Genomic DNA, 6337 nt, shown 5'->3' with positions numbered 1-6337 from the left:
TGGTCAGTGTCACGTGTCAACTTGGCCAGGCTACAGTCCCCAGGTATTCAGGGAGACATTCATCTCGGTGTTTCTGTAAAGGGATTTTGTAGTTGTGACTAAAGTCCACAATCCATTGAAATTAAGTAAGAGGAGACTATCTTAGATGCTCTGGGTGGGTCTAATTCAATCAGTTGAAAGGCCTAAAAGCAGAGTTGCATCTCCTCTGGAGAAGAAATCTCATCTAGCTTCATGCCATGCCTGATGGCCTGCTGTATGGGTGCAGAGCTCACCTGGCCAGTCCACAGAACGGCATCAGTGATGTCCTTGCAGTCTGTCTTTTCTACCCAACAGGGTGATGTTTATTCTAGGGATGGAAAAAATTATTTTATGATCATGGGAATACTGGATTGCCATCTAGTCCTTACATCAAAATAAATGATCGATGGATTTAAAAATATATAAGAATACTACTGAAAAAAACAATTGGTTGTTAAGGAGTAGTAAAGTCTTTCTAAATATGATTCAAAACTGAAAAAGCCATATAGAAAATAAATGAGACATTTGACCACATACAAATAAAAAAAAATCTGAATTCTGCAAAATATTCACAATATGAAGTTGAAAGTCAAAGACCAAAAGGGGACGTATGTACCAGAGGACAACTTATTTCCCCCCTGTGTAAATAACCAGCACAAATCAAAAAGAAATAATTAAACAAACCATAGCAAGCAGACACAGATAGAAGGAGGCAGAACTTGGAAGTGGAATGGTCAGTGACTGGGAAGCAAATCAGAAAGGACTTTCCTTATTGCCAATTCAAGAAATGTAAATGAACAGAATCTTAGAAAGACTGATTGTAAATGATCTGCGTAAGGGTCCCAGGAAATAGAAATCCTCATACACTGTTGCTGAATATCAACTATTGGAGGAAAACAGACAGTACCCATTGTAGCGATTTTAGAATGGTCACACCATCTGAATCAGCAGTTCTATTTTAGGAATTTATCCTAAGAACCAGTCACAGTGTTGTCCAACCTCTATGTGAAATCACAATCATCATGTGTTTATAAGCAATGAAAAATTCGGAAACTAATTAAATGTGTAGGTGTGTGTTCACCTCTGACCCATACGAGTGGACCATAGGGCCCATTTGGTGCACAGTTGCCCACAGAGCTCTCCCTCCTTCTGAGGCAAGCAGGTCTCCAGAGCCACGTCCAGAATCACCAGAGTGATCCAAAATTCAGGAGAACTTCATTTTCCTGTTTTTTTTTTTTTTTTAATTCTCTTAGTTCCAACAATCTTCTTATCTTCACCAGAGAATCCTACCCATCCCTAGTCAAATCTTCTAGGATGTCTCTCCCAACTTACTTTTTCAGTCCCCTCTCTCCTCAATCTCCATATCAAAGTCTGTCATTCTGTCTCAGATCAAAGCAGACAGTGAAGCTGGTGCCAGATGCTTCCTTGGCCCACTTCCATTTCTTCTCCAGTCCTTGCTGCTTTCAGAGGTTGTTGCTTCAGGTGATTGGTGCTTGAGTGTCTCCCATTCTGGGAACCCTGGTCAAGTATGCAGCAGCCCCCTTCCCGGAGCATCCTCACACCAGCCACCCTGCTTTGTGCCAGGCAGATTCTGACCTGTGGGTCTCAGGGACATTCCTCAAGTCCTGGCACAACCCTCACTTTGTATATGGATGCTTCCATTTGGATACCCTGTTTGCGCCCTCCCTTACTGAGGTAACCAGGCTTGAAACTTAACAGATCTTCTTGGATAAGGACTTCCAGCAAACCTTGTGTTCTGCTTTCACCCATGCCATCCATCTCCAAGCCTGGTTACAAGTTTGGGTGGGAAAGAAGGGGGAAATGATGGATGCCCTCTGATGATGTGTATACAACAAGACAGAAGAGTAAAAGAAGACTCCAGAACCCTCTGTGGGTTGAATTATGTCCCCAAGACAGAGAAGTGGAAGTCTTAACTCCAAGGGCCTGTGAATGCGGCCTTCTTTGGAAGTAGGCTTTTTGTAAATAGGATCAGTTAAGACGAGGACACACAGGAGTACGGTGGTCCCTTCGTCCTGTGTGACCGGTGTCCTTGTAAGAAGAGGTGAACACACCGACAGGGAGAATGCCATGTGCTGATGAAGGCAGAGATTGGGTTGATGATGAAGGCAAGATTATTTGGTGTCTCTAAGACAGGGAAGGCAAGGATTGCCAGCCACCACTGGCAGCTGGAAGAGGCAAGGAAAGACCCTTCCCTCGAGGCTTTCAGAGGCAGCCTGGCCTGGGGACATCCGGGTGAGAAACTTCTGACCCAAGAAAATATGTGTGTGTGATTTCAAGCCCTCCAGGCTGGGTACTCGGCTGCAGCAGGAGGCCGAGCCAATCCTGGAACATCCCTTCTTCTAGCTCTGCAGGGTTTTCCTTTAGATTCAGGTCATTCATCTAAAGAGACTGTGAGCTGCTTAGAGACAAATTATTTTGTTTTTTCGGTCTCTGGGTTTCCTAGAGCAAAGGTCAGCCAGCGACGGCCTGAGGGCCAACCTAGCCCACTGCCTGATTTTGTCAATATTGGCACCTAGTCACGCCCACTTGGTCCCCGGCAGTTGGTGGCTGCCTGCCAGCCCCAGAGAGGAGTCATCAGAGACCATGTGGCCCACAAAACATTGACTCCTCGACCTTTTGAGAGAAGATTTGCCAGGCCCTACCCTAGGCCATAATAAACATTCTTCACATTTTTAGACAAGTGAAATAAATTGAATGGATTCACGCCTGTAAGATTACCCCATCAACTGGGTTCCAGCGGTGATGAGGTGTGAGACAAGGCCCCTTCTCTGCAGCTCGGCCAGGGGAAGATGGCATAAGCTCCTCACAGGATTTACAAGAGGGAAACTGCACGGTGATTAGGATGGATTTTCCAAGCTTTAGAAAAGCTTAGCTTTGTTTGAAAGAAAGAATTATTTGTGGTGGAGGAGAAGGCAGCCTGCCAAGAGAGGAGAGATTCCTCTTTTCTAAACAAAAGGGTTTCAAAGTGAAACCTGAGACAGGCGAGCATGGCTTTTGTATGGTCCTCCGAAGGCCGATTGGGAGGCCCTGAGCAGAGCCCGGACTCCGCGGCTCACCACATGGGTGGCCCTGGGAAACTTTTGCCAATGTCTCTGGGTCTTACTCTTCTCATTTATAAAATAAAAGATTTCAATAAGGGGCTAAACCAAGGCGTGGATCAGAATAACCTGGGCAGCTTGTTGGAACATGGATCCCCGAGTATCTCCTTGGAGACTGCCATTCCACGATTCTGAAAGATTCTGAAAGAGAACCCAGGGATTGGACTCCTTAAGGAGCAGGGCGGGGGGGGGGGGGGGCGGCTACTGAGAGGCAGCCCGTTGTCAGGCCTCCACGGGCTGACATAGGCCATCTCTGAATTAGTCGAGCAGTCCTTCCAATTCAATGACTTTGCTGGCTCTTGATAACTCAATAACCTGCCCTGCCAGCTTTCCTTCACACTGCACACCACCCAACCCCTTTCCTGTGTCCATTTCTAGGGAACCCCCCCTCGACACATGCACACGCACACACGCACACACCCCATTAAGCTTCCTCTTTCCTGATGTTCTGGGTTTCTACATTGATGGAGGGAAAATGATGCAGTTTTAACTAAACTGGGCACATCGTATTCCAGAAGACACTCACCACGAATTCATCTCAGCCACGTTTCACTAAAATCAGAAGCCTCCTCATCTGCGGGGTGGCCACGGTCGCTGCTGACACAGGACCTGGGATGGAGCCAAAAGGTGAGTGGGAGCCACTGAGTTCTCTGTGCACCTGTGTTCAAACAATATCCAGAAACATATTGTGCTTTCTTAAATCAGCGAGCAATGAGAGCTGGCGGTTTCAACTCCAGGCCCTGGCATTCTCCGGTTTTGATTTTTGTTGTTGTTGTTGGTGGTGGTGGTGGTTTATGTCTTGATGAATCAAGAAGGTGAATTATTTCTGATCAAGTTCGCTGTATTATTCCAAGGGGTCCAAACAGCTCAGGAGATTAATTTATTGCTTTCCACCAGTTGGAACAATCTGGCAATCCCTAATTTTCAAATGGGATTGAGTTGTGTTCCTTTGAACAGATTGTCATGCATTTTAGTAAGTAAGTAGAGGTTAGAGACACATGTGATTACATGGAATGAGGCGATGAGTTAAGAAGCATGTATAAAAAAGAGGTTTAAACAGCAGACGTGAGCCATTCCCGCTGCACCTAGGGAGGGGAGTTGGGAATACTGAGACCTGAGTCTGTTTTCTCTCCTCTCTTGTCTTTCTCCCTGAAGTGGTTACCCTGAATGTACAGACTACAGTTGCGTTACTTAGTCTGCTTTGTTTAATTAGTAAGATGATTCCATAAATAAAATCCATGCCGCGATACTGTCTGACTGTGTGTTCAGCAACTCACTTAATCTGCTTCTCTGGTATCTCAAACCAGCCGGTAATTCTGGCCCCTCAGCTCTAGAGTTTTCCTAGCAGCCCCTGGGCAAACATCATCAGCCTGTTCCGATGGGTCTCAGAGATAAGAATCCACTCCCGCGGCTCCCACCTGGCACCGGGAGCAGGAACTGTACTCTCTGTTTCCCCTTCTCACGTTTAACCTGGGGCGTCATAAGCACCTGCTCACGATGCAGAAGGAAGGGAAATGAGACCAGGATCTGAAGAGCAGAGGTGGAAGGCGTGTTTCCTGGACTCAAGCACCTCGCACATTGATGGAGAAACAGATACGTAACGAAATAATTGAAATACGGAGTCATAAATGCCATGCAATGTAGGATTATCCGATTATCCTTAATAGTCTCTATTTTCCGCTGTGCCTTGAGGTGTCCTCCCCAAGTTAGAAAGAGCAGTAAGGATGGTACCGGGGTGACCGATCCACTCTGCATTCCAACTCCTGTGGAGACCCTGACACGCTACCAGCAGCGTGGTGGTAGTGGTCAGAGGGACAGCAGGGATTCGGAAGTCTCTGCTCCCCTCTTCTAACCTTTCAGCGGTGCCTCCTTCAAGCTGTCCCCCATCCAGAGTGCCACTGTGGGGCCTGAGGGCAATGACACAGCGACGTGGTGACGCAGACAGCCTGGCTGCCCCATAACCGTTCAGTTTATTCCTCTTTCAAAATACGGAGCAAGTTCCCTGAGGAGTTTGTCCCATTGTCCATCTTCACCGAGGTTCCCCTGAACGTGGCCTTAAGAGGAACGGACAAGGTTCACATCCTGGCTGCTCCCTCACCAGCTGTGTGTGCAAATCTTGAGTTTCTGTTTCCTCACATATGTGCAAAATAGGGAGATAGTTGTGGCTCTCCGCTAGTGTCCTTGCGAAGCGGCATTGGGTCAGTGCGCAGGAAGAGCCTGCGACAGTGCCCGGCACACGCCCGGCTCCATTGCTCGTAACCCCGGACACATCTGCGTGTTGCCTCTGTCTGTTGCCCAGATTGCCTTGATGGAGGACCATCGGTCTTGGGGTAGAAAGGGGCCCACCCGTACCTTAGTCTTCCCTCGACCGGGGGACCACAGTGGAATTCCATCAAGGCCACCGCGAGCCGTCCGGCCCTCGCTGGACACACAGGACTTCCTCTGGCAGAACTAGTAGAAGCCAAGGGGACCCACCCCCCACATTTCCTCTCTGGTGCTGGTGTGCAAGCCTGTGACATATATGAAAAGGGGAAGGGCCCTTGGAGGCAGCCTGTCCACACCCTTCATTTTCTCAAGACAGGGTCAGAGACACGGAGACGGAGGAGGGATTTGTCTCTGGCTGCCCAACGTCAGGGCTTGGACTGGAATCTGGGAGCCCCAACCCTACCTCCTGCTCATTTCTGGAATATGGTAAGAGGCAGAGTGGTGAGTGGAAAGAACAAGAACTTAGCGAGTCATGGGGCCAGGCCCAAATCTTGGCTCCTCTGACGTGTCACCTGACCGTCTTTATCAAATAAAGGAAGATATTAACTCCTTTCTCACAGAGTGGCTGTGAGGATTAAAACAAGGGTCTGTGTGTGAAAGCACCTGGCTCGAAGCAGGTGCTTAATGAATGTTAGTTTCTTCCTATTGCAGTAGAACTTGGATATTTATAGATGCCTGGAAACAGGAGAGAGACCCAGAACTAACAAAGGCTTCTGACAGAGCAGCTGGCCCGGCGCCTTGCTCAGAGGTGTGCACAGGTGAGTGCCTTTAGGCGCCGACCTGAGCAGAGGCTGAGAGTTAGAGCAGAGCACAGTGGGAGCCCTTTTTTCCAGGAACACAGATTAACTGGCTCAGACGCTGTGGGAAAGGGAAGGTAGGTTGTGCAACGCGCAGGTGGCCCTGGGCACAGCAGTGGCCAGCGTCAATGTCAAGGC

The sequence above is a fragment of the Nyctereutes procyonoides genome, unplaced genomic scaffold, assembly GCF_905146905.1.
Source record: "Nyctereutes procyonoides isolate TBG_1078 unplaced genomic scaffold, NYPRO_anot_genome, whole genome shotgun sequence".
In the NCBI taxonomy this organism is placed as follows: Eukaryota; Metazoa; Chordata; class Mammalia; order Carnivora; family Canidae; genus Nyctereutes; species Nyctereutes procyonoides.
Note: the sequence above shows the minus strand (reverse complement) of the source record.